The sequence below is a fragment of the Populus nigra genome, chromosome 2 (genome assembly GCF_951802175.1).
Source record: "Populus nigra chromosome 2, ddPopNigr1.1, whole genome shotgun sequence".
In the NCBI taxonomy this organism is placed as follows: domain Eukaryota; kingdom Viridiplantae; phylum Streptophyta; class Magnoliopsida; order Malpighiales; family Salicaceae; genus Populus; species Populus nigra.
Genome location: NC_084853.1, coordinates 2433756 through 2449709, shown reverse-complemented (window position 1 = coordinate 2449709; position 15954 = coordinate 2433756). Strand labels below are relative to the sequence as shown.

Genomic DNA, 15954 nt, shown 5'->3' with positions numbered 1-15954 from the left:
TTACTTGGTTAGTTTTTTTTAAAAAAATTACTACTACCCTTTTTAATTACGACTACCCTCTCCCCCCAACCAAAACGAGACATTGTCCTCAATGTCCTAAGGTAGAAAGATAGAGTATAGAAGACATCACCTGAAACAACAAACACTGACAAACCTGAAACACTTAAACAAATATAAAAAATAACAGAACAAAATACTATGTTAGAAATAAAACCAAAAGACACAAGGATTCACAAACGAAGGCTCAAATCCAATCTAAGCTTTTTACGGCTTTCTGTAGTTGACCAATTGATGCGACTCATGGAAGGATCAATTACAGGGGTGAAAGATTGTAGTTTGTCGATCAATTGTTCAGCAGTAGCAGCAGAGATTATGATTTGTCATGCCGAAGATGTTAGAAATTCCTGTTCCACAGCTTGATCAAGAAAAGACAACAAAGTATCATAAAAACCATTAACATTGAGCAAACCTATAGGTTTATGGTGAATGTGAAGTTGGGCCCAAGAGGAAATATGAAAGATCTCTTCCAATGTGCCCAGACCACCTGGTAAGGCAATGAAGGCATCAACATGGTTAAACATTGTATTCATTCGATCAAACATTGTGGAGACCTGTAGTTCCTCTCCAATTGTTCTTCCAATGATGTCCCCTTTTGTTAAAGCTTCGGGGACGACCCCCAAAACTTGACTACCTCCTAAAAATGCAGCTATTGCCACACCCCCCATTAACCCAAGGCTGCCTCCTCCATACACTAAATGAATCTTTTTCTCAGCTAGTACCTGACCAAGATGATTTGCTGCTTCTAAAAAAAGCTATTTCCTTCCCAGGACTGGATCCACCGAAAACACAAATATTTTTTATGTGATAACTTGAGGAACCTGCCATTTCTACACGCTTCTATATCTGTCTAATGTAAGGGTTGAGTAGAAATGAGGGGAAGGAAGAGAAGATTTTATGGATGAGAAATTGAAGATGCAATCATACTTCCTATATGTAGGCCAGCTGGAGTCTCACTCTCTCTCTCTCTTTATTTATTTATTTATTTTGAAAAAGCATGTGTATGTACAGGTAGTTGTGATTGTGGCTCACATCTTCCCTTGGTTTTACGTCCAAGAACGGCTTAAACGCCCTCTATGGGTCGGGGATAGGCTTCCCATCCAGTTTTCTTAAAAACTGGCAAACAGGGTCTTTTTTAGTCAGATTCCCAAGACTAAGTCTATCATGTTCTTTATGAAATTGGGGCCATAAATCATGAATTGCACGATGCACATCTCCACTAGGATGCGTCTCAAGGGTCAACAAAAGATTATCTAAAGACCCCTTACTCAGGCCATCCTTAATTAATTGTATTTTATCTTCACGGTTTATAGATACCATTCCTAAAGAACGACATGTGACATTACAAGTCCATCTGGCATATCGGTGACAGACTTTCAGTCGTTTTGCACGACGTTTCTTTGCAAAAGTGCTTTTACCTGTTTCAGGCATGTGTGAAATGAAAGAATTGGAGGACTCACCTGATAATCGGACCTTTGCTTCAATCAGCCAACAAATATCTTCAGGAATTCCATGATTCATTAACAACTTCAATCTTGCACACCTAGCACGGTAAATTTTTGTAATCGCATTCTGAGGCAGAGCGGGAAAGTACTTTTTCAATTTTTCAAGAATGGTGTCCATTTTGAAATGAGAATTGAAGAGATTCAAAGAAGAGAGAAAGAGCAAAGAATTGCACAAATATATACAAATATCAGTTATTATGGGAAACTGAAAGAACCGACTTAAGTCACGGAGTACCGTTATCCGCCATTTGACCGGGATGAGAGACTAGCAAAACAAGAGTCACACCAAAAGGAAACACAAAAACAATGTGAGAAAAACAAAATAATCAACCTTTATCTACAGGATCATTCAAACCAATGGATTCATTTTCACTAGGAAAATTATCAAAGTAAGTTTTCAAACGATGTCCATTTCTCTTAGAAACATTGTCATTCTTTGGATTCTCAATATCAAAGGCCCCATAAGGATACACATGTTTCTCAATAAATGGACCGCTCCATCTTGATCTTAACTTTCCAGGAAATAAATGGAGTCGAGAATTATAAAGCAAAACTTTTTGACCAGTATCAACTTTTTGACAATTTTCACAAGTTTTGCACAATGCATGTGTGTCTTTGAACATGGTGGGCCAATAAAATCCATTTTGAAAGATTTTCGCAATGGTCTTTTTTGACGAGAAATGACTCCCACATGCTTCTGAATGACAAAATTTAATGACACTACTTACCTCATTGTCCGCAATGCATCTTTGAAATATTTGATCAGGACAATGTTTGAATAAGTTAGGGTCATCCCAATAAAATTTCTTCACTTCGTTCAAAAACTTACCTTTGTCTTCGGTACTCCAATGAGTTGGCAAGTCTCCTGAGGCAAGGAAATTGATATTTTTAGCAAACCAAGGCATTAAACTAAGAGAAAGTAAGGATTTGTCAGGAAAGTAATCATCGGTTTGTGTGATGTCAGATATCGAATCTGTTGTCACTCTTGACAAAAGATTCCCATCAACATTTTCAATGCCTTTTTCATCCGTGATTTCTTCCTGAGAATAAGTCATTTGCAAATCTTCAAATTCATCAAACTCAGTATTACTCAAAGTAGATTCAAGTTGATCACAAACTAATTCTTCAATAAGATCTACTTCTTGTAAATCATTATCATCTCTAGGTTGCTTGCAAATGTTGAAAATGTTCATCTCCAATGTCATGTTCCCAAATGATAGCTTCATCAGTCCATTCCTACAATTAATCAATGCATTAGAAGTTGCAAGAAATGGACGCCCTAAAATAACAGGAAATGAATTGCATGCTTCAACAGGTTGTGTGTCCAAGACAATAAAATCCACAGGATAAATGAACTTATCGACTTGTACTAACACATCTTCAACTATTCCTCTAGGCACTTTTACAGATCTATCGGCAAGTAAAAGAGTTACAGAAATTGGTTTTAACTCACCTAGATTGAGACTTTGAAAAACTGAATATGGAAGTAAATTGACACTAGCTCCAAGATCAAGTAAGGCTTTTTCAATTTTATGTTCTCCAATAAAGCAAGAAATTGTAGGACAACCAGGGTCTTTATATTTCAAAGCATTATTGTTCTGAAGAATGGCACTTACCTGTTCGGCTAAAAAGGCTTTGTTTTTCACATTCAGTTTTCTCTTCACAGTGCACAGATCTTTCAAAAATTTAGCATAAGAAGGAACCTGTTTAATAGCATCCAGCAAAGGTATATTGATCCTTACCTGTTTGAAGGTTTCAAAGATTTCAGAGTTGTGGTTGACTTTCCTTTGTTTGGTCATGGCATGAGGAAATGGAAGTGCTGGCGGAGAATCAGTCTTTTCTTTGCAATGATCAGATTCAACCTCTTCCTTACCCTCAGAGATTGACTCTTCATCATTCTCATAAGGTTCAAGAAAGGGTTTTTCAATAACCTTACCACTGCAAAGAGTGATGACTGATTTGGCTTGATCCATGTGTTGGCTTCCAGAACTACTTGCATTCAAATTATATTGCCCCTTTGGATTTTGTTGTGGTTGAGATGGAAACTTACCTTTCTCTTGGAAACTGAGAGCAGATGTCAACTTTGCAAGAGTATCTTTAAAATCTGTCATGCTTTGAGCAAGTTGAGTGTTAATTGCCTCTTGCTTTTCCATAAATGCATGCAATGTTTCCTCAAGATTTCTTCTAGGAGGGGGAGCATAAGGAGGTGCATATCCATGAGAATTTTGGAAATTATGATGTTCTTGAAACGGTGGCTGTGAAGTTTGTGCATTATTGTTATCACTCTTCCAATTGAAATTTTGATGATTTCTCCAACCAGGGTTATATGTTTGCGAATATGGGTTATGGTTGGGCCTTTGAAAACTGTTTAATGCATGGGCTTGTTCATGGAGACATTCTTTAAAAGAAGGCAAGGTTGGACAGTCATTGGTTGAATGCTCGTTGGTTTCACAGATTTGACATGCAATGTCTTGAACAGATTTTAATTGACCACTCTTTTTCAATTCTAGTGCTTCGACTTTTTTAGCTAAAGATGCAAACTTGGCTTGGAGGTCATGATCTTCCCTAAGGTTGTACATACCCCCACTAGATGTATGAGATTGGGTTTTACTTGGTGCCTCATAAGTACCTGTGGTGTCCCAATTTTGTGCATTTTCAGCTAGCAAATCTAAGTACTCTATTGCTTCATTAGGGTCTTTATCTTCAAAAGTTCCATTGCACATCAATTCAACCATTTGCCTATCTCTAGGAGTTAATCCTTCATAAAAATATGAAACTAATCTCCATGTTTCAAAACCATGATGGGGGCAAGTATTAAGCAAGTCTCGATACCTATCCCAACATTGGTAAAATGTTTCTCCTGGTTTTTGAGAGAAAGTAATGATTTGTCTTTTGAAAGGGTTTGTTCTGTGGGATGGAAAAAACTTCTTTAAAAATTGTTGTTGCATTTCATCCCAAGCACGAATGGATCCAGGTCTCAAATTTTGTAGCCATGTTTTAGCTTTATCTTTTAATGAAAAAGGAAAAAGCTTCAATCTAATGGTGTTCATGCTACAATTTGAGTCATTATACGTGTTGCAAACCTCCTCAAATTCCCTTAAATGCAAGTATGGATTTTCTAAATCTAAGCCATGAAAAGATGGTGAAAGTTGAATAATGCCTGTCTTAAAATTAAAATGAGATGCATCAGGAGGAAAAACTATGCATGAGGGTGCACTTGTTCTTGTGGGATTCATGTGGTCTCTAAGAGTTCTAACCTGAATATTCTCATTATTCTCATTATGAAGCGATTGGTTATCTTCTTCAGCCATATTTTCTGAAAATGATGAGGATACCCTACAAAGTCTACCACTTAATGTACGTGACCACACTCTCATGCACGAATAAGAAGAGAATAAAAGGAAGAAGAAAATAAAAGAAAGAGAAACAAAACAAAAGTAACAAAGTTAGATACAAGAAAAGAGAAAATAAAGTAAATACTATAATTTGTACAAGAATTTACCTCCCCGGCAACGGCGCCAAAAACTTGACACGACCAAAAGATTGATGTCTTTTCCCAAGTGCAGGAGTATCGAAGTAATAAATAACCCGGCAAGACCGGGGTCGAATCACAGGGAGGTTAATTGTATAAATTATAGATAACAATAATACAAAAGTAACAACAACAACAACAATAATAATAGTGTTAATAATAATAGTGAAGAAGAATAGGAAGAAGTTGATGAGAACTTTTGAGATGGAAGATTAACGTAGGATTAAACAATGATAACAACAAATGTCAAGGTTAGAGGATCCACTAATGGTACATCAAACAAGTATAGTATAAACTCTTATTATTCAACTGGAAATCACACACAAAGGAGGTTCCAATCGGATTATAAATTGTTAACATGATTACATTAGTTATCTTTATTCGAATAATGCTAATACTTGTAAATGTTGTCAGGCATTCATGATTATAACTTATGTTAACAACAAATCAAGTTCCTTTCATAGCTCAGGTGTCGGTTATACCATACAGTATGGGCTATGAAAGTGCTAAGTATTTGTTGTACCAAATGTTATACAACATAAATCTAGATTAACCATTTAACAAGAGCATGATCTTGATCTCCACACCAAGATGCCTAAATACATGGCAAATGCCTCCTTTTATAGGCCAAAATGCAGAACTATTGATTTGTTGACTAATTGATGAGTGGGTGGCCACATCTTGACTTGGTGACAATTCTTATCTTCTTGTCTGCCAAAAACGTCATTGATGACGTCATAATTTGAACAAACTTGAATCATGAAAGTTCTAGGAAATTGTCTCATATTTTCAGGGTAAAAAGTTGAGATCATTTGGACTTCTAGAACTCGAGATATGGGCTGAACACTGAACAGTGTCTGGGCTGCAGGACAGATTCGGACTTCTTCTTTGTTGCTACAATTTGGACTTGAAAACGGCCTTGTTAAATCTTAGGCTCCACATGAAAGTTGTAGGCCTATGTCTTAGCTTTCCATCCATATAAAATGGACCTAAATCCAAGATCTACATCTCCAGATATGACCCAATTACCGAACTGTGTTCCAGTTTGGACTGCACCAGCATCTCTTTGGCCATCTTTTTGTCCTTTCAATTTCAGTACTTCAACTCATCAATCAATTCTTTCATTTATGTGATAGGCCTGCATTTAAGATGAACATTTACCATAAATTAAAGGTATCTTATATAATTAGATATGTTATTATAAAACACGCTTTAGTTAAGGAGTTATTGATACTTCAAGTGCAAAATGATGATATAAAACCTTGATAAAAATGCACTTTTAAGTACTAATCATCTACAGAGCAAAAGGGACCAGTATATCTGTTTTGTCAGAGGTGTGAGCAGCGACACCCGAGAGATTGCTATGCAATGTCGGGGATATGTTATATCTGTAAAAGTGAGGGGCATCAATGGAGAGAGTGTCCGCATGTAGGAAGAGGTTGTTACTATTGTGGGGACACGAGTCACCGAAAGAAGGATTGTCCTCGTAGAACTACCGAGGGATCCTATGGTCAGAGGATTGAGGTTCAAAGCCAGCAGCAATCGGTGACAGTCAATCGTCCTATCAGGCCTACCCAATCAGGCACGAGTGCTACACGTGGGAGGCCCAGAAATCAGGAGGGGAGGACTCAGGGTCGGGTATATCACATGACCTACGAGGATGTGGGATTTGTACCTGATGTGGTGGCAGGTACTTTAAAGTTAGATACAATGCAAGTTTATGTTTTAATTGATCCTGGAGCTAGTCATTCCTTTGTATCTTATAGAATTGTGAATAACTTGCAAGTGTTATCTAGTAACTTGGGAGTAGGGGTGATGGTTAGTACACCTTTGGGAGAGAATATACATATTGATGATATTTATAGAGGGGTAAAACTATATATTAGAGGATTAGAGTTGAGGGCAGATCTTATGCCGTTAGACTTATATGATTTTGATGTGATTCTGGGCATGGATTGGTTAAGTAAACATAAGGCACAAGTGGATTGTTTCACCAAGACGGTGACAATCCAAGGAATTGGTGATAAAATAGTAGTGTTTAAAGGGGAAAGAAAGGTAATTCCAAGTTGTGTAATCTCAGTCTTGGTGGCTAGAAAATTACTGAGGAAAGGTTGTTCTGCTTGGTTAGCCCATGTAAGAGAGCTGGAAAAGGGTAGCATAGGTTTGGCTAGTATTCCTGTTGTGAGGGAGTTTCAAGATGTATTCCTAGAAGAGTTGCCTGGATTACCTCCAGTTAGAGAAATTGAAGTTTCCATAGAAACTATTCCAGGAGTTTCTCCTATAGCCCAGTCTCCTTATAGGATGGCACCTATGGAATTGGCGGAACTGAAGGTCCAGCTTCAGGAATTGTTAGATAAAGGCTTCATCCGGCCTAGTAACTCACCCTGGGGAGCTCCGGTATTGTTTGTAAAGAAGAAAGATGGCACCCTTCATTTGTGCATTGATTATCGTCAATTGAATAAAGTGACGGTGAAGAACAGGTACCCACTCCCACGAATAGATGACTTGTTCGATCAGTTGAAGGGTGCTAGGGTATTTTCTAAGATAGATCTGAGATCTGGATATCACCAGCTGAGAATCAAGGAACAGGACATACAAAAGACTGCCTTCCGAACCCGTTATGGGCATTACAAGTTTTCGGTGATGCGATTTGGGTTAACCAATGCTCCGGCCATGTTTATGGACTTGATGAATCGGGTGTTTCGGCCTTACCTGGACCAATATGTGGTTGTATTTATTGACGATATTTTGGTGTATTCAAACTCTCATTTGGAGCATGAACAACATCTAAGGGTTGTGCTACAAACTTTAAGGGAAAATCAATTATATGCAAAGCTGGATAAGTGTGAGTTCTGGCTTGAGGAAGTGGTATTTTTGGGCCATGTAATATCCGCAGAAGGAATATTTGTAGATCCAAGAAAGGTTGAGGCCGTGTTAAAATGGGAAAGGCCTACCAATGTGACAGAAATCCGGAGTTTCTTGGGTCTTGCTGGATATTACCAAAGGTTTATTGAAGGATTCTCCACCATAGCATCACCTTTAACTAAGCTGACCCGCAAGGAAGTCCGGTTTGTTTGGTCGGAAGAGTGTGAAGCGAGCTTTCAAGAACTGAAGGAGAGACTCACTTCTGCTCCTGTGTTGGCCCTTCCATCAGGGACAGAAGGGTTTGTTGTATATAGTGATGCCTCAAAAAGGGGTCTAGGATGTGTATTGATGCAAAATGGGCGTGTCATTGCTTATGCATCAAGACAGTTAAAGTCACATGAGGTGAATTACCCGGTTCATGACCTAGAACTTGCAGCGGTGGTGTTTGCCTTGAGAGTATGGAGACATTATTTATATGGGACACAAGTTCAAATCTTTACAGACCATAAAAGTTTGAAGTATTTGATGTCACAGAAGGAGTTAAACACGCGGTAGAGAAAATGGGTAGAGTTAATAAAAGATTACGATTGTGTTATTGATTACCATCCTGGTAAGGCTAATGTAGTAGCCGATGCCTTGAGTAGGAAGGGAAAAATAGTGATGAATGATATAGAGCTTAAGGAACAAGAAAGTATAATGGAATTAAAGAAAATGGGCTTGCAGCTAAGTGTAGGGCCCGAAGGATCACTGTTAGCTCAGTTAAAGATCCGATCTGTGCTTCGAGACAGGGTCTTGGTGGCTCAACAAGCAGATGGGAAAGTAAAAGAGATCAAGGAGGGGGTAAACCAGGGTATAGAGACATCATTTCAAATGTTATCCGATGGGCTAATAGCTATGGGTAGGCGAATTTATTTGCCTGAGGATAAGATTTTAAAAGATGAAGTATTAAGAGAAGCTCATGAATCTCGATTTGCTACTCATCCTGGGAGTACAAAGATGTATAGGGATTTAAAGGAAAACTACTGGTGGCCAAATATGAAGAGGGAAATAGAAAAATTTGTGTCGAATTGTGGGATCTGTCAACAAGTAAAGATAGAACACCAGAAACCTGCAGGGGAATTACAGTCATTATCAATTCCGGAATGGAAATGGGAGGATATTTCTATGGATTTTGTGACTGGATTACCCAGGGGAAAGAATGGGAATGATGCCATATGGGTGGTCGTGGATCGATTAACAAAATCTGCTTTGTTTTTGCCAATGAAGAAGACTGATTCGGTGGATAAGCTGGCAAAATTGTATGTAAATGAAGTAATCAGACTTCACGGAGTGCCGGTTTCAATTATATCGGATCGGGATCCAAGGTTCACATCAAAATTGTGGCCTAACTTACAAAGGGCAATGGGGACAAAGTTGAATCTGAGCACGACATTTCATCCTCAGACGGATGGTCAATCTGAAAGGACCATCCAAACTCTTGAGGATCTCTTGAGGTCATGTGTGCTGGAGTTTGGAGGGAATTGGGAGGATCTCCTGCCATTGGTAGAGTTTGCTTATAATAATAGCCATCAAACTACTATTGGTATGGCTCCATATGAAGCATTGTATGGGAGGAAATGTCGTACCCCAATTTGTTGGGAGGAAGTAGGAGAAAGGAAGCTTTTGGGACCTGAGATGGTGCAATTGACAACTGACAAGGTGAGGGTGATCAAAAAGAGAATGAAGGAAGCCCAGGATAGACAAAAAAGTTACGCAGATCGCCGAAGAAGGCCGTTGGAATTCCAAGTAGGGGATAAAGTATTTTTGAAGGTGGCTCCTTGGAAAGGCATCATTCGATTTGGAGTCAAAGGGAAATTAGCCCCGAGATATATTGGCCCCTTTGAGATTAAAGAAAGAATCGGGCCAGTTGCATATCGATTAGAATTGCCTGTATATTTGGATAAGATTCACAATGTGTTCCATGTATCATTGCTACGGAAGGCCAAGATAGACCCCTCACGGGTATTGCCACAAGTTCCTATGAAGATTAAAGGGGATCTAACCATGAAAACTAAGCCCGTCAAGATCTTAGATCGAGATGAGAAATTGTTGAGGAATAAAAGAGTTCCCTTGGTGAGAGTATTGTGGAGAAGCTCTCAAATAGAAGAAGAAACATGGGAAAGAGAATCTGAGATGAAGGAAAAGTTTCCGCTCTTATTCTCCGACATAGGTACGTAACTTGAATTTTTATTAGGAGGGGAGATTGTAAATCCCAAGAAAAACCAAGGCTTGATTAAATTAAAGAAAATAAACTAAACTAAAAAGAACTGGGGGTAAGAACCAATACACTTAAAGAAAATGGGGCCTAAATGCAAATAAGAATAATTATAGAGCATAAATACTCTTATTCTTACCAAAACAGATCTGCAGCTACATAAAGAAAGAAAAGAGGGAGTTTTTATATATATTTTTAGAAATTAAGAGAGAAACACCAAAATTTCAAGAACCCATCCCAGATTGAGGGTTATAGGTAAAATAAACACTGGTGGGAAAGGGGTCAACAAGAAAAACTTAAATTAGAAGAGAAGAGGGGAGGGTCAGCTGTCATTAGAAAGAAAAGGAGAGTTCGAAGCCTTGATTCGCATCAGGTAAGATATTCTAAACCTGATCTTATGAGTTATTTCAAGTCGATTATGAATTGATGCATGGATGTTAATTTATATATTGAGTTCTTAGACTTGAATTGAGGAAAAAGTAAGAGTTGTTAAGGTAAAGAACTTCATGTGTTGTGTGTAAATGGAAAGGTTGATGAATCTGGACAGTTTCGTCTCTTGACCTTCAAAGAGATTTTGGGTAGGAGAATGAAGGAATTAGGATCAATTTCCTTCATAGAAATTGTAGTTTTGGATGTTTGTTAATGAGCGATTTTGACTACCTTAGAGGCAGAACTAGGTTCTTCCCAAAACATAGAACTTGTAGCCTCATGTCTTACCTTTCCAACGCCACAAATTTCGCTTGAATTGGAGTTCTATAACTCCAGATATAGTTAAAAATCTGAGGAAATGTCAGACAGTAACAGTTCGAAAATGGACAGTAATAGTTGGACAGTAACAGTCCAAGCGTTTGTTAATGAGCGATTTTGACTACCTTAGAGGCAGAACTAGGTTCTTCCCAAAACATAGAACTTGTAGCCTCATGTCTTACCTTTCCAACGCCACAAATTTCACTTGAATCGGAGTTCTATAACTCCAGATATAGTTAAAAATCTGAGGAGAGGTCAGACAGTAACAGTTTGAAAATGGACAGTAACAGTTAGACAGTAACAGTCCAAGCATTTGTTAATGAGTGATTTTGACTACCTTAGAGGCAGAACTGGGTTCTTCCCAAAACATATAACTTGTAGCCTCAAATCTTACCTTTCCAATGCCATAAATTTCACTTGAATCGGAGTTCTATAACTCCAGATATAGTTAAAAATATGAGGAGAGGTCAGACAGTAACAGTTCGAAAATGGACAGTAATAGTTGGACAGTGAAAGTCCAAATATAAAGAAAGGAATGATAACTAGGATTGGACAAAGAACGACAGTAATATTGAGTGAGATGGGAAAAAACATAAAGCACTAAGAAATGACTGAAAGAAAGATTTATTGGTTGTTGATATGGTCATTATAAAACATATCCTTGAGTGAGGAAAATTTATGAGATAAACCTGTGTTTTGCAGGAGGGACCACAGACGTAGTGCAACAGCAGCAGCAGGGGAGCACGAGTAGAGCTTCTATTGCAGGTAGGTGTTTCACACCTATGCTTCCTAGTTAAATTCCATGATTTAATATATTTTGATGTGAAATGTGAATTACTAAATGTATGTGTATTCAAGGTGAAAAGTTATGTGAATTGCCAAGTGATGAAATTATCACTGAAAAAAAGAAAATATTAAAAGTGTGATTTGAGGCATAAATTAGCATACATTGAGTGTATGTTAGGATCCCGGGTAAGGGGATCACCATGTATTGTCTAGCATACATTGAGTGTATGTTAGGATCCCGGGTAAGGGGATCACCATGTATTGTCTAGCATACATTGAGTGTATGTTAGGGTCCCGGGTAAGGGGATCACCCTGTTTTGGCTAGCATACATTTAGTGTATGTTAGGATCCCGGGTAATGGGATCGTCATGAATGGACTAACATACATTTAGTGTATGTTAGGATCCCGGGTAAGGGGAATCTCCACGTATTGGCTAACATACATTCAGTGTATGTTAGGATCCCGGGTAAGGGGAATCTCCACGTATTGGCTAACATACATTCAGTGTATGTTAGGATCCCGGGTAAGGGGATCACCATGGAATGGCTAGCATACATTTAGTGTATGTTAGGATTCCGGGTAAAGGGATCGCCTTATATCGACTCCTATGGGGTGGTGATGACAATACCAGTGAAATTGGTATCGGTAATGTGATAAGCAAAAGTAATCACGTTGATCTTATAAAGTCTGGAATGAAGGTTGATAGTGGCAGAGGGAACGGTTATTAATAGTTTGAATAAGGAAGAGATTTTTTTTAAATAAAAAAAAACTAGAAGGGAAAAGTAAATGAAATATGAATGCATGTTACCCTGTTGAAATTATTAGATTTTCATATTGTTATATTTATGGAAATATTCACCTTGCAATAATATGTATTTTGTTTCAGGATCATCGCATGCACGACAGGAGTAGATCCTAACTTATGATTCCTTTTTGAAGTCTAGGTTCTAGGGAGTATACCCTTGTATTTTGTAAACATGGAAATGGTTGTATAACTTAATTTGTATAATAAATGTTTAAACTTGATTAGATGAATTTAACGTTGTAGTTTATATAACCATATTTCATGTCTATGTATTTATATTATTTAAATTATCCATCCATAATGATATTTCTTGTTATATAATGCATATCATAAATATTATGGTTGATAGGTGCGAGTATAATTGTGGAATTGAAACCCAGGATGATTGGGTCGGGAATTAAGTTATGAGATGCGAACTGTTACAAGTGTAAACAGGTTACATGTCGGTAACTTGGGACCTTCCGGTATAGGGGGACTCTGTTGAAATTCTGGTAGATGTTAATACGAAGACCATGAATATGTATATATATATATAAAAAAATTATTAACTACTTTGTTTTTCTATTGACATGAGATTGTGGTTTTATCCCATAAATGAGGGATGTTACACTCTCCTCTACAAATATAACATCTCCTTGACATCGCAGAGTAATCTTCAGGATGTCACTGCTCACACCTCTAAAATAATTGATATACTGGTCCCTTCTGCTCTGTAGAACCTCCAGCAGTTGTGACTCCCTGTCTAGATTGTCATCTCCAGGATCCTCTTCCACTAACCTGTCTAGATCCTCTTAAGCTACGTCCTAGGGTGAAAGTCCCACCTCTTTTTTGGAACTGTCCTGATGATTGCCCACTCTTCCCTTTCTTTGGGAGAGGAGGTCTCCTAGTCAAAAACTCAAAATCTCTCCTTTTAGCTTCAATTACTTGACTCTGCTTGACCACTGGCTTCGGGGTATCCCTTATTACCCTCTCCATACCCTGAGCAACCCATACCAATTCCCGCTCAGACTGAAACTGCATGGCTATCAATATCTTCCTCGACTCCTACACTGGTCCATCATGGAAACTCTTCACCCTGTGGCGCTCTGTGGGAAGGTAAGTGGAGGCAAAAACTCCTAAGTACTGGAATCTCCTCTCATACTCCAGAACTGTCAAATCTCCCTGCCTTAAATCCAAAAACTCTTGTTCTTTCTCCCTTTTATGCTCCCAATAATAGTACCTCTCCTCAAACTCTTCACGAAAGTCCCTCCATCTCAATACCGCCCATGAACTCCTTTCTCTAATGGTCTCCCGCCAAGAGTGGGCACTTTTAATCAATAGTTGAGTCAAGCAATCCACCTGTAACTCCTCTGGCACATGCATTTGGTTTATAACTCTTTCCACTTTCCTCAGCCAATGCCTAACAACTTCAGCATCCTCTTCGCCACGGTAAGTCATACAACCCATCTCTCTCATACCCTTCACCCACTGCACTATGGTGACTACTCCCCTTGATCTAAGAGCTGTATTGGAGGCTCCCACTGCCATTCCTGCTGCTATAGCTCTCACTATATGATCCATAAAAGCAGGATCCAAAAATGGGTTTGACCCATCTACCGGTGCCACTGGTGGGGGTATATTATCTCCCCCCTATATGTCTGATACCTCGGGCATTGATACAACTGCCTAATAGGACAACAAATCATCTCGAAGTCTTCCTTACTCGCCCCTTTCAGAGTTCAATGATGTTGCAGGTACATGAGAGGAGATGTCTGCCAAGGGATCCTAGTTTGCATCACTTTCATAATGAGGACTTTGATCACTTCCCGGAACTAGGGATGGATCAGTTCTGGCTCCTTGCCTTGTTCTCACCATCCTGAAACACATTTCAAAATCATATAATTATTCCTATCCCTGGAATAGCAACCTGGACTCTGATACCAAAATGTAACATCCCCTGATCCGGGATAAAGCAACAATCTTATGTTAACTAATAAACAAAGTAATTAATTATATATATATATATATACATGTACAGGGTGTTCATAATAAAATTTATCGAAATTTTCACTAAAATTTCGGCAGAGTCTCCCCTATATCGGGAGGTCCCAAGTTATCAACATACAACCTATTTACACTTCTAATATCTCGTATCTCCTAACTCAATTCAACCCAATCATCTTGGGTCTCAATCCGACAAAACATCATCATTCATGTCAACCACAATATCCATGATATACATTGAACAACAATTATCATTATGGATGGATAAAAGATATAAACATGAATACATGGAACATGGTTATACAAACTACAAAATTAAATTCATCTATTCAAGTTTAAACATTAATTATACAAATCAAGTTATATAAAAGTTGTAATATTACAAAATATAAGGGTATACTCCCTGGAACCTAGATTATAAGTTAGGATCTCTCCTATCGTGTATGTGATGGTCCTAAAACAAAATACATATTATTGACACCTGAATATCACAATAATATAGCAACACAAATATCCAAAAATTTTAAAAGGCAAACATGCATTTATATTTTATTCACTTCTCCCTTCTTGTTTTCATTGGAAACTCTTTCTCCTTCAACTACTAAAAATCATTTCCTCTTACATTATCAACCTCCATTCAAGATTTCATAAGATCAACTATGATTATTTTAGCTTAACACATTACCTTACCGATACCAATTTCATTGGTATCATCATCACCCCATAGGAGTTGATGTAAGGTGATCCCCTAACCTGGGATCCTAACATATACTAATTGTATGCTAGTCAATACATGTTGATCTCCTTCCTCGGGATCCTAACATACCTTAAATGTATGCTAATCAAAACATGGTGATCCCCTTACCCGGGATCCTAACATACACTAAACATATGCTAGTCCATGCCCCATATCACACTTCTCATATTTCCTTTGTCATCGATAATTTCATCACTTGGTAATTCACACAACATCTTTTCATCTTGAATACTATTCAAAATATCAACTCATTACGCAAAATTCCCTCATTTCCCATAATATCCAGCATTCGGTAATTCACATATCACATCAATAACATATTAAATCCTGGAATTTAACTTGAAAGTATAGGTATAGATCACCTACCTGCAGTAGAAGCTCTACTCGTGCTCCCCTGCTGCTGTTGTTGCACCACACCGGTGGTCCCCCTGAAATCACATGCTCATCTCATAAATTTTTCTCATTCAAGGATATATTTTATAATAATCATATCAACAGCTAATAAGTCTTTCTTTCAATCATTTCTTTCTTTATATTTTGAACTGTTACTATTTAAATCTTGAACTATTACTGTCAAATTATTACTCTCTAGACCTTGAATTGTTACTATCCAACCGTTAATGTCTAGACATTGAACTGTTACTGTCTTGAACCATTACTGT

At 38.0% G+C, this 15954-nt stretch overlaps 1 pseudogene; it reads right to left on the bottom strand.

Annotated features, from left to right (window-relative positions):
- Positions 1-15954, bottom strand: part of LOC133682452 (uncharacterized) — a 213147-nt pseudogene that overhangs the window by 107906 nt on the left and 89287 nt on the right.